The sequence below is a fragment of the Musca autumnalis genome, unplaced genomic scaffold (assembly GCF_047663935.1).
Source record: "Musca autumnalis isolate F117 unplaced genomic scaffold, ASM4766393v1 scaffold_1, whole genome shotgun sequence".
NCBI lineage: Eukaryota > Metazoa > Arthropoda > Insecta > Diptera > Muscidae > Musca > Musca autumnalis.
This window is the reverse complement of record NW_027411644.1, coordinates 325,629,812-325,642,622: the sequence shown is the minus strand read 5'-3', so window position 1 is coordinate 325,642,622 and position 12,811 is coordinate 325,629,812. Positions and strand designations below refer to the sequence as shown.

Sequence of the window (12,811 nt, the reverse complement as noted above, 5' to 3'; positions counted from 1 at the left end):
AAATTATGGATAGTATTAAAGCTCAAAAATTTGCGGGGATATCGATAGATAGGGCTTTTTTATCACACTAGCCTGCGGTTCGAGCCCTCCAGCCACTACATATGGTGCCATAGGGGTTTTTTTTACAACTTTCGGGCTGTTTTCTCAAGAAGTATGAACTTGCCCCTGAAAAAAATTTTACTGCCGTAATTGAGGCAGCGAATGCAAGATGTTTCAACAAAAATCAAAGTGATTCGAGAGCAGGACTTTAAGTGCATTTATCCAAAATTTTGTGTGGGAGGTTCCCGAAGGAGTGGACAAATATAGTCCATATTCGAACCTGATCTATATCTGGTAAATATTTAAAGATGTGTAAAATGTGGACCAAATCGGTCCCATTAGGAGTTATCGTGTGCACAATTTTTCCGAACATTTTTGAACTTTTGTGGGGGAGGTACCTGAAGGAGTGGACCGATATGGCTTATCTTGTGTGAACTTTTTTCTAAAAATCATATTTTTCGGGTCTAATATTTGCAATTGTCTCTAGAATACTTCGTACTCCATTGCACATTTTAGTTTTTTACGTTTCGGATCCAATAAATCATTCCTCGTGAAAATCTATCTACTAAAACGCGAGTTACGAGAAATTCCAAAGTAAAAAAATCACCTTAAATTGTTTTTGAAAATATCGCGTATTTCATCGCGTTTTCTGCGCATCGTTTCCACTGCAATGAAAAAACTAGTGCAGCATCTTTGTTTTAGCGGAAACAGAGATTTGAAAACTTTACTGATAAGGAAGCTACATTCATTTTATCCCAAAAAATAGTGTGTGATGCTACATCCGCGGTTCTTGATTGATCGCCTTCAAATAGATATATATCGATGTAGATTTTCATGGTGGACATTGAAATCGGATGCGGACAAAAATTGTATGCACTTTGCGCAAATTAGCGATATTTTATAGGTTTTTTAAAGCTAAGATGCAGCCGATACTACATCTTAGAGTCCAAGTTATATTTCGAAAAATATATACAACTTAATAGATATGGTCTTGCTGTACACGAAAATCACATGCGGACAAAAGGATTTTGATAATTACGCGATTTACACGTATTTTAAAATGCATATAAATGAAAATGGGTTATTTGACCTCTATTTCCATTTCAGAAGCTTTGAGATACATCCTCATCAACCCAATTACCTTCCCTAATGGAAAAGCTTTAATATGAATGTCAATAAAGCAAAATCCGTCTATTTTATTGGGAGATTTAAGCAAAATGAAAAAAGTATTCCTATAGATTTTTACAATTTTTTCTCCTACATAATGCATGTGAAAAAATATTTTTTCAAACAAAAAATAATTTTTTGACCAAAATATGTGCTTATTTTGGCTGTAACATCGAAACTATAACACCAGTCTGTATGATTGTAGTCTCATTTGATTCGCCGTGAAGTTTTGATCTAGAACAAATTTTTATGTAATTTTATGACCACTAAATGGGCCTTAATTTTGAAAAAAGTTGACTTATATTCAATAATTTATCAATTTTATGTACATTCCGCGAATTCTGTGTACCATTTTGCAGGTATTATGAAATCTACTTGCTGAAGTCACTTCGAGGGAACTTTTTTGTGACAATTGTGCTCATTAAAATAATTAGCGTTTTTTTTAATATTTTCTTTCTTAAAAGCCGAAATAAAACCGCCATAACTTTTGTCCGCAACAACCAAAAATTGGCTCGCGACCAGATTCGTACTGGGAATCTTTTTCTTAACCTACATATCAAAAATCGTTGATGTAGCGCGAAAAAAATTTATCCTTTTTTTCTGAAATGGAATATGAAATAATTGGCAATATTCCTGATATACCCTCGTTAGCATAAATGCTGAGGGTATAAAAACAAAATCCACATATACAAACATTGGAATATGTGTGTTTTGTTTTTTTGAGAAAATAAAATGTGTCGGTGTTTTTAATTATTTTATTTGATTGATTTCTTCAAAATAATGAATTCTGTGGGGCATATTCCGAAAAATTAAATACGTGGTACTTAGAAACCAACTCTTGGCCTCTCAATTGATGAAAATGATATCAATATAACGGTTAGATATCGGAAATACTGGACGGAAATGGAAGTGGATATGACACATTTCGAAAATCACAAGAAAGTATTGCAAGAGCAGCAAGCTCACACCTGGGAAGTTTTTGCTACAATGTGCATAGATGAGAAAAATCAAAAAAACCAAAACCTGGCTGGAGGGCTTTGTAAATAAATCGCGGTCAAAGTTCACATTTTTGCGCCTTCTCTTACTTGTTTCTGCTAAAAAATTATAGTTTTTTCGCCATAAAACCGTCCAAAATTAGTTTTACAAGATTTTTATGTGTATAATACTCCCACAAAAGCATATGAATATCGGATCATCCGTTTTAGAGCTACAGTTGGCACCGCTTTCAAAAATGCCATTTCGAGAAAACCGCGTTTTGAAGCATCGATATTACATACATATCACAATGATTTCTTTTATGAGCGTAAGCTCATATCTCAGCCACTTTTTGTCCGATCGACTATAAGTTTTTTGCAACATATTATATTCTACCTGTACTTTAAAAAGGCCCAATATTTTTTTTCGATTTCCTACAATTTTCGACAAAATATTTCAATTTTTTTAAGCTCAACCCTAATACCCCATCTATTATTTATAGCAGCATTGGTTGGTATTTATGTATGCCCACCAACGGACAAAGTTTTATTTAATAAAATTGAAAAAAAGTACATAAACCCATTTGGAAACTAGAGTTGACTTTACCCACACAAAGAATGAACTTCGTTCTATTTTATGGATGTATGTATTACAAAGGTAGCAATAAAATTCAGTTAATAATATTAGTGGAAAACTACCAGAAAATAGTACAAAGCATTCTTTGACTTTTACTGGACGTTCGCATACGCTCTATTCTATCGTTCCCTGTTTGTTGTTCGTTGAGTTGTAATTATACGGTGACATTCAAACGCCACAGGATTGTGAAATTGGTACCTTATTTGGGATGTTTGTGGCATCCTATTCGCTTCTGTATTTTTCTTTCGCTTTTACGCATGATAGCTGCCTTTCTGCCACCTGAGATATCCACGCCTTTCAGCCATGTTACGTTCCGAAACTTAACAACTTTCGAACAGTCGAAACCCCCAATGATTGCCTTCTGTAGTGCGATTCTCTAACACTTTTATGAGTTACCGACAAAAATCGGTAACATTAAAATGAAAAATTATGAATGAAAAGTTCAAATAAAAGTTGACAACACTGTTGCTATCGGTAGTACTTTATGACTACTTTTTATTGGTTGCTAACTTACCGATATATTTAATTAGTTAATATAGTTAATTACCGAAATTATAAGCGTATAAATTTTCCGATTTTTGACGGTAATTCAAAAAATGTGTTAGAGAATCGCACTACTGAGCTTCCTAGGAAAATATTTATTTTTAAATGTTTCCACTTTACCTTTATATGAAAACATTTAAGTCATTTTGAATTCAATTGTTTGAATTGTGAACGATGGGAAATGGCACGATATCGATCATGCATATTCACAAAGAATCCACCTGTCGTCGTAATGACAGCTGCAATTTGTGATAGACCTGTTTAACATCGAATGTTTACATTGATTGAATAATTTTGCGTGTTGCTTCCATGTTGGCGTGGCGACAATACAACTAACTATCTAATATATGTAAATACATAGTATGTATGTACATACAAACTTCATCATCCCCAGGAACACACCCAGCTATTTAGAAATTGTCTGCATTTGATTGAGCGAATGTGTGAGGTACTCGTATCTATCAATATTCTATTCTTCATTTTGTTTAAGGCTAAAATATAAATATGTATGTATGTATATATGCTTGTGTTAATTTACATGGATAATGTTTAGTTGATCTCTGCATGTGTATGTAACGAAGTGTATATATGTGGTGTACAAATGGGTGTTGAACATCCCATTATCCTGTTCACATGGTATAATCGACCCGGTGTGAGAATGTACATTTGTCTATGTGGTCATGTAGTTTTGGATATGTTCGCACGTGTGCGTGTGTGTGTTTGCACAGAGGCTCAATTGACGCTTTAACAATGTATAACACACGGCTTGTTATTGTTTTGTTGCATTGAGCCAACCAACAGCTCACCAGAATAACGGTATGTTCGGCAGTCATCACACGTACAAATACATGCCCACACTGTGAAGCGCTTGCCAGCGGCAACTTAATCGAAAACATTGTCTGCATTACTCAATATAGACACCAACACACACACACATGGACACAAATCGTTGATTCGTTTAATAGGTAAAGGCTGATACTCACGTATTTTACACTTTTGCTCTTGCAAAATTTAAATATCACGCGCCAAATTGTGTGGTTGCGTGCGTGTATTTGTGTGTTGATTACGTTTGATACGTGTGAGTGTGTATGTATGGGATTGTATTTAGAGTTTGGTATATCGATGTTTGACGTTTGTTACCAAAGCTGCTGTTGATATTTTATTCACTTACACAACAACACTCACTTTAGTGTACTTATGCACACATACATACATGAAAACAAACGCATACATGAAGGCAAATAAAGCGGTTATTTGGTTGTGGAATACACACACACACATATGTATACATATTTGATTACACATACATCCACATACACTATCTCCATTGATAGCATTTTTATTGCAAAATTGGCAAAATTTGCGGGTTTTGTGTCACAAAAGTGAAACTTGTCTCTAACAAGGTTTCTACTGTGTCAGTCTGCTTGTCTGGTAAGCAATTGAAGTATGAAGGAACATACGAGGTTTTGCGTGTTAAAACATTTTGTTGTTTTTTTTCCTCTTTTTGTTTTGTTTTATTAAACGAGGTTAACACATAACCAATCCTAGATTCCACTGCGTAAATTGGTCATATGTGGTTTCATATTTGCTGTCTGGTATCGTCAGAAGTATGACAACAATTTCCGTTTTGTCGTGATTATTACAGGAAATTTCTCAGTGACCTGAACCTGTCTACTGCGGCTTAAGTTCACATGTGTATAACAGGTATTTCCAGCTATTGGGCGACAAGCAAATTAAATTGTATTGCGTGAGAAAAAATCTGACAGTGAAATCTGAATTAACAAATTTAATTGTATAGCCATACAAAAGCTGACTAGGTCTAATTAAGATGGTATTTTATTACACCATCGTAAAGTTATACAGAAGAAGAGTACAATCAGAAATGCTTGCAATGAATATAATGGGACACGAAACGATATCCGGTTTATTGATTTGAATAGGGTGGGAAAACAACTAAGAATGACTTTAATACAAGTGATCAAAGGCTATAGTCAGGACAGGGCCGACTATGTGATACCCTGCACCACTACCCCTGTGAATAAGCTTTTCACTGGTAAATATTTATTTTAGGGAGAAGAGAAGCAGCTTTGTTTATCACTATAATAAATACATCAAAATATTAATACGGAATTAGGGTTTGAACTTAATCCCGTGTAGATGTTGTTTTATTCCCCGATACGATGTGTACCAAATAAAACAGGGTTTGTTTTATATTACGATTCTGCAAAGCTTTATTGACTTTACTTCAGTTATTGACACAAGACTTCACTTCAGTTGGCTTACACTTACGGTTTAAGATCGCGTTGCAATTAAACTAAACTCCCAACAGCTCCTTTCACGTATTTATATATGACCGCTGCTACATAGACTGTTCTAGTCCCCTTAATCTGGGAGGTTCTACAATGTTCAAGCAAAATGCTAACGATTGGCAAAAACACACATGCACGCACATACAAGCAGACCGATGAGTGCAACACTAATGGGGCTGCACTAAACGGGGTTATAATGCAGAAACATAATTGAATAGTCAAAATAAATAGAAGGAACGAGTACAACAACAATAGCTAAGTAAACAGTGTAAATTAAGACTAAGCAATAATTTCACAATTGTGGTAAACTCCATACAATTGTTGTTGCGGAATTAGAAGAAGAGCAATGGATAACTAAGGGCGTATAACTATAGCAAAACGAACGTAGAAAAGTAGTGATTGGAATTCTATAGAACAACTGTTGTTGTAAATTTAATTTAAATAAACTAACTTTACAATACTGAAGACATTTTACCATCAATGCCAACATATTTGGTATTAATTTAGACCTCAGATGGTCTAGTTTCACTATTAAGCTCTCCCCTTGGAATATGTCCAACAGGATCAGAGATATCCGCATTTTGCGCTTTTGGCAACACAATTGGTAACGCTCATAATGTATCGATTATTATAGGTCACTTTTGTTGAAATGCACCCAACCAAAGCTGGGATACTCGTCGTTACAATTCAAGTAAACAAATATTTCCCCCAGATACGTTTTTGCCCATTCCGATCCTTGCATATTATCTGACCATTTGGAAAATCATTAGTCTTTTTCCCCCATCAGCCCTCAAAATTTCGTGGCGATCCGAACTACATTGCTACCTGCAGCGTGAAAACCGTAAAAACGAAACAATGGGATGGTTTACCGGCTATTGCGATATCTCATTTGTTTGGCCACCTTTATCCCATTGAAAGGCTTTGCTTTTGGAAGACCACCAGCCAAAATTGTGATCATTACAATATAAATCCCAAATATTAACCCATATCGTACCGAGGCAAATTTTTTATTTATTTTTTTTTAAAACAAAGCACTTTTTTAGTGTAATTAGGACCCACTGATTTCAAACATCAAATCAGAAAATTTTTTCGATTTTTCGTTTTCCCGAAAAGTGGTGTTCGAAATTTCGAACACTGGTACTTAAGCTATATGTACAGAAAAAAAAATAAAATTGATTTGCCATTTCTTTGATTTATTTCACCATTTTTGTATGAAAAAATGGTTGAAGATTGGTATTGAGACTTCTCTGGACATACAAAACTTTTCCCGGAAATATGTCAGCACTGGTCCACGTTTTGGTTTGCCCCCCATAGAACGGTACCGCCCGATTTTCGGGATATTTCAAGAATTTATCTGCATTATCCTACAGAAATGGGGTGACGTAGGGGATGGAAGATACCAAGCAACGGTCCTGACCGGTTTTAACAAGGCAAAGCCCAAGATTTATCTTGGTCCCTCTTTCATCTCAAGTGGACACTGACCTCCACGTGGTGTCACCTGGGGAACTGCCTTTAACACCCGTTAAAGGTAGTGTGCTAACATGTGCCGCGCGTTCACCCATAAGAACGTTAAAAACTTGGGTTTGGGCGTCGGGTTAGTAACCCTCCCCTAGAAAAAACAGTCTATTATGGAAAAACGAAAGAAAAGAAAAACAAATCACTCTAAAGTTGACGAACCCCGCAAACGTTTTAAGGACCATGATCTGCGAATCTGCACCTGGAATGTTCGCACTCTTTATAGAGAAGGTGCAGTCTTCGCATTGGCAGACGTACTTGAAAAGTACAAGACCGATATTACTGCCATACAGGAAATACGATGGATTGGGAAAGGCGTCACAACAACACCTAAAGGTGACGCACTGTATTATAGCTGCCATGACGTAAAGCATGAGTTTGGTTGTGGATTCGTAGTTAGTCGGAGACTAAAACATCTGGTATCCAGCTTCACCCAATTCGCAATTCGAATAAAAGCTAAATTCTTCAACATCAGCTTTATTTGCGCGTATGCTCCCACTGAAAAAAAGGACGAACAGACCAAAGATATATTTTTCGAGCGCTTAGAAGAAACATATGACCGTTGCCCTGCCCATGACATTAAAATCATTCTAGGCGATTTTAATGCCAAAATTGGAAAGGAGAATATCTTTGGCCCAACAGTCGGGAAATTCAGTCTCCACAGTGAAACATCTGACAATGGTATGAGGCTGATAGACTTTGCAGCTGCAAACAACATGGTAGTTAGCAGTACCAGATTTAATCATCTCGATATTCATAAGGGCACCTGGCTGTCTCAAGATCAGAAAACAAGAAACCAAATTGATCATGTTGTGATAGATGGAAGACATTCAACGAGCGTGTTGGACGTAAGATCGTTCCGAGGCGCAAACATTGATTCGGACCACTACCTTGTTGCAGCAAAGGTACGCACCCGCTTAAACGTAGCAAACAAAGTACGAACAGACACAACACGAAAGTTAGACATCGGTAAGCTGCAATCACAACAGATAGCCACAGCATATTCCACTCAACTAGCCCAATTGCTTAATCAAAGCACTCCTCATCCCGATAACATATCAGAGCAATGGCAAAACATTGCCCACTCCATGCAAACAGCCGCAAAATCCATACTTGGATACCGGAGACCTCCACCAAGGAATCCATGGGATGATGAGGAGTGTCGTGCTGCCACCGAAGAGAAAAATGCGGCATATAAGGCTACTTTACAATCCGTAGCAACGCGTAGCGCACGAGAGATACAGGAAGAAAAGGAGAGAGGAGAAACGTCTTTTCCGCAGGAAAAAGAGAGAGATGGATACTTGGATACCGGAGACCTCCACCAAGGAATCCATGGGATGATGAGGAGTGTCGTGCTGCCACCGAAGAGAAAAATGCGGCATATAAGGCTACTTTACAATCCGTAGCAACGCGTAGCGCACGAGAGATACAGGGAGAAAAGGAGAGAGGAGAAACGTCTTTTCCGCAGGAAAAAGAGAGAGATGGAAAAGAGGGAGTGTGAAAAAATCGAGATGTACAGGAGCCAGAATGAAGTCCGAAAAATCTACCAAAGAGTCAAGCATAAAACTGATGGCTTTGGTACAGGCACATCCTCCTGTAGAGACCAGCAAGGTAATTTGGTAACTGATATATATGATATGTACTCAGGATATGGAAAGAACATTTTCCAAATCAGCCGATGGCTTACCAGCCGAGCCGAACCTGAGTATCCTGTGCCCCGTCCACAAGAAGGGAGATAAGACTGTATGCTCTAACTATAGGGGCATAAGTCTACTCCCTATTGCCTACAAGATCGTGTCAGGGATATTGTGCGAACGTCTAAAGCCTATGGTCAACGAGATAATTGGACCATACCAATGTGGCTTTAGACCTGGCAAGTCCACCATTGACCAGATATTTACCCTGCGGCAAATCCTGGAGAAGACCCAAGAGATGCAGATCGACACCTACCACCTTTTTGTCGATTATAAAGCAGCCTTCGACAGCCCGCTACGTTCAAAGGTATTCCATGCAATGTCTGAATTTGGTATCCCCGCAAACTCATCCGGCTTTGTAAAATGACTTTAACTGATACTAGGTCCTCAGTTAAAATTGGAAAGAACCTTTCCGAAGAATTTTGTACCAAAAGAGGTTTCAGGCAAGGAGACAGCCTTTCGTGTGACCTATTCAACATTTTGCTGGAAAAGTTAATACGACACGCAAATTTCAAAAGAAATGGCACAATCTACACCAATAGCCACATGTTACTTGCTTATGCTGATGATATAGACATCATAGGCCGATCAGTAAAAGAAGTAACTGATACCTTTATGAAGGTCGAAGGAGAATCTGCTAAAGTGGGTCTGGCGGTAAACGGTGAGAAGACCAAGTTGATGGTGTCGACGCGCAATGCGTCCATTGAGCTCGGACCGACTGTGGAAGTTGGTTCCTATAATATTGAGGTAGTAAAAGACTTCGTCTACCTCGGCACCTCCGTAAACACAACAAACGACATCAGTTGTGAAAAAAAAGAAGAATTGTATTGGCCAACAGATGCTACTTTGGTCTAAGTAAGCAGTTTAAAAACAAAGCCACATCTCGTCAAACAAAAATAACGCTCTACAAAACACTGATACTACCCGTGCTGATGTATGGCTCCGAAGCCTGGGTACTTGCGCAAGCAGACATGGCAGTGCTTGGTGTGTTTGAGAGAAAAATTCTTCGAAAGATCTACGGACCAATCTGCGTTGACGGTGAATATCGACGTCGCATGAACCACGAGCTGTATCTGCTATACAACGACATCAACATAGTTAAACGTATCGAGATGCAGCGATTGCGTTGGCTAGGCCATATCATAAGAATGAGCGATGATGAACCCGCTACAAAGGCGTATGAATACATGCCACATGGCGGTGCACGCAGAATTGGCAGGCCAAGGAATAGATGGCGGCAACAAGTGGATGATGAGATGAAAAGGCGCGGTATTCCAGAGTGCAAAGCAACAAATAGAGAGGAGTGGAGATCTCTTCTTAATTCGGCCTATAGAACAAATGTAATGAGCCAGTTAAGTAAGTAAGTATCCTACAGAAATGACTGTAAATTAACAAATATTTCGTCTTTTTTGAAGCTAGTTTTCTCCAGAAATTCGTCAGCATAGTTCCACCTTTTTTATAACCTCCGTTGAATGGTACCTAAGGATTTTAGGGTATTTCAGGATTTTAGCCGCACTATCCTTTAGAAATGGCTGAAATTTGGTATTTAGTCTTATATAGTGCTATAATAATTTGTTCCCGCAATTTGTTGGTAAAATTCAACGTTTTGATGTGCCCATCGATATATAGGTTCAGTACCAGCGTTCGAAAATTCGAACAGTCAACTTTGCACATCTGTAAATTCGCGCTTGCGCATGTCAATCATGTTCTCTTAATTTTGTGAAACGGCTACATATATTGGTAATAATTTCCCATGATTACTTTTTTATTTTATTTTTTTTTTTTTTATAATTTTTTAAAATTAATTTAAAATGTATCCAAAATATAGGTTTCAAAAATCTACCCTTAACATCGAGGGGGAAGGGGGGTTTTCAATGGAACAATTTTTTTATTTGCTGACAGATTAGACTTTATACATATATCAAAACTTGTTTAAAATTTTACCTTTTTCATTCATAAATATTTTTTTTTTGAAAAAAGGGATTTTACAGTTCGAAAAATCGAACACCAAGTACGAAATGGTTATTCTTACCGTTTACCCCCTCCAGAGGGGCAAGGGGGAGAATGTTACACTCGTGGTTTCTTAAAACACTTTTCGCAGCAGCACAAAGCTGTAAGCCAATGCGCGCTTGATTTTTACACTCCACGTGTTGAGTTGTTTATAGTGGTTTTTTAAAAATCACTTTGCAAACAAATGGAACTACTTGTGAACGGTTTCGTCCGATCCGATATAACAAATTTTGACGTGGATAATCACGGCATGAGTGCATCGATCAAATTAAATCTTTGTATGTTGATCAAGGACAATCCTATAGCACTATGAAAAACTGGTTTAATAAACTCAATCGAGGCCGACACTCGCTAAAAATAGAAGGTCGGATAATGCAAGATCGCCATGTTATATACCGTGAGTTAGAGGCATCCTTGGACATGAACACTTGATGGCAAAATGGGTTTTTTTTTCTCGTTGTTAAGTTGCTCCGTACATGACATTGTAATATAGGGAGGCGATAGAGTCAGTCCATTGTTCTTATTTGAACTTCTGTATCTCAATAACGGTTTAACCTACAAACATCATAAATGTCATTCTTGTAGAGAATTTCCATAGCTACAACATTTTCTTTAGTCCCATTTCGATAGAACTTGTGGTTTCCAAGCAAAATCGTGAAAAACGATCAAAAATGTCAACTTGAATCGCGATTTTTTTAAATAGCGCTCCGATGATTTTTTTCTCATCTATGAACATTGTAGTTTCAGAATCCGCAAAAGGACCTTCTATTTAAAATTGGTTTAAGAGTACCGAATGGTATTTTGAAAATTAGCACTGTCGTTTCGTCTCTTTCCCATTCCGTTGATATGTTGTTGGAATAATAAGTGCTTTCACTAAACAATGGACAAAGTTGTGTGACCGACGTACAGCTTCACCGTTGTGTCATTAGGTATTTTATTCAACAACCTTTGCTGCAACAAGAAAAAGATTAAAATACTAACTTGGTCAATTTGGGTTCTTGTGACTTGTCCGGTGACAACTATATGACATCATTCTATATCAAGATTTTTGAATTTTGTGTTGCAACTACAACGTTTTTGGCCCCATGAAATTTATCAGCCTTATTCCGTTGTCGGATATTTCTCGGTGTCAAAATCTTGCAACAGGCAGCACAACGATATTTTACTGACCAGTTTTATCTTAAAATTTTGTTAGGACAAATTTAGGACCTGAATTATAATGAAGCTCGTAAAAAAAACTTTGGTCTGCTCAACCTTGTCTGGGCAACCAGGTCAGGACATGGACGCAGTTAAGAGAGTAAAAAATTTAGATACGTACCCACTTGTTCCTCTTTCTATATTCACTGGGAAAACATGTACCTGGTCATATTGTGACCTTTAAGAGTTTGTTGTAACGGTCCCATTCCGTTTAATCACATTTTCTTCATAGCGGTAATATCAGAACTATCAGTACTAGTATTTTCCATGTAAACCTAAAAAACTGTTACCCTCAACCAAGCCAGAAAGCAAAGACTCAATAATTGCTGTCGGACTCTCAATGATATGAGAAAACTGAACTGAACATATATTACCGTGGTAGCATAATGTGTAAAACACACTATTAGTAATCTAAAAGCAATTCTTCGATATATTCCTTGCCTATGAAAACCATCATACGTCAGAGCATAATGTGTTTTGTTCAGCTTTCATGTAATTTCAGCTGTTGTAGTAACGCCTACTCCAAAGTACAACGATTACAAGCGCAAACATACTTAAGGGAATCACTTGTACAGGAAAACATAACAAGAGAATTGGCATAGTGGTGTTTCCATGCAGCTTTCTTCTTCCTACGACATGTGTGACGTACATTGTACGTGCATAAAACGATAGGCGTGCTAGGTATTGTCCACACGCACGCATTTGTTGTATACCAAGTATCAAGTA

At 37.4% G+C, this 12,811-nt stretch overlaps 1 protein-coding gene across 4 annotated transcripts in view; it reads left to right on the top strand.

Annotated features, from left to right (window-relative positions):
* The window catches only part of Ptp99A (Protein tyrosine phosphatase 99A), an 874,937-nt gene that overhangs the window by 462,097 nt on the left and 400,029 nt on the right, over window positions 1-12,811 (top strand). The gene's annotated exons all lie outside the window — the stretch shown is intronic.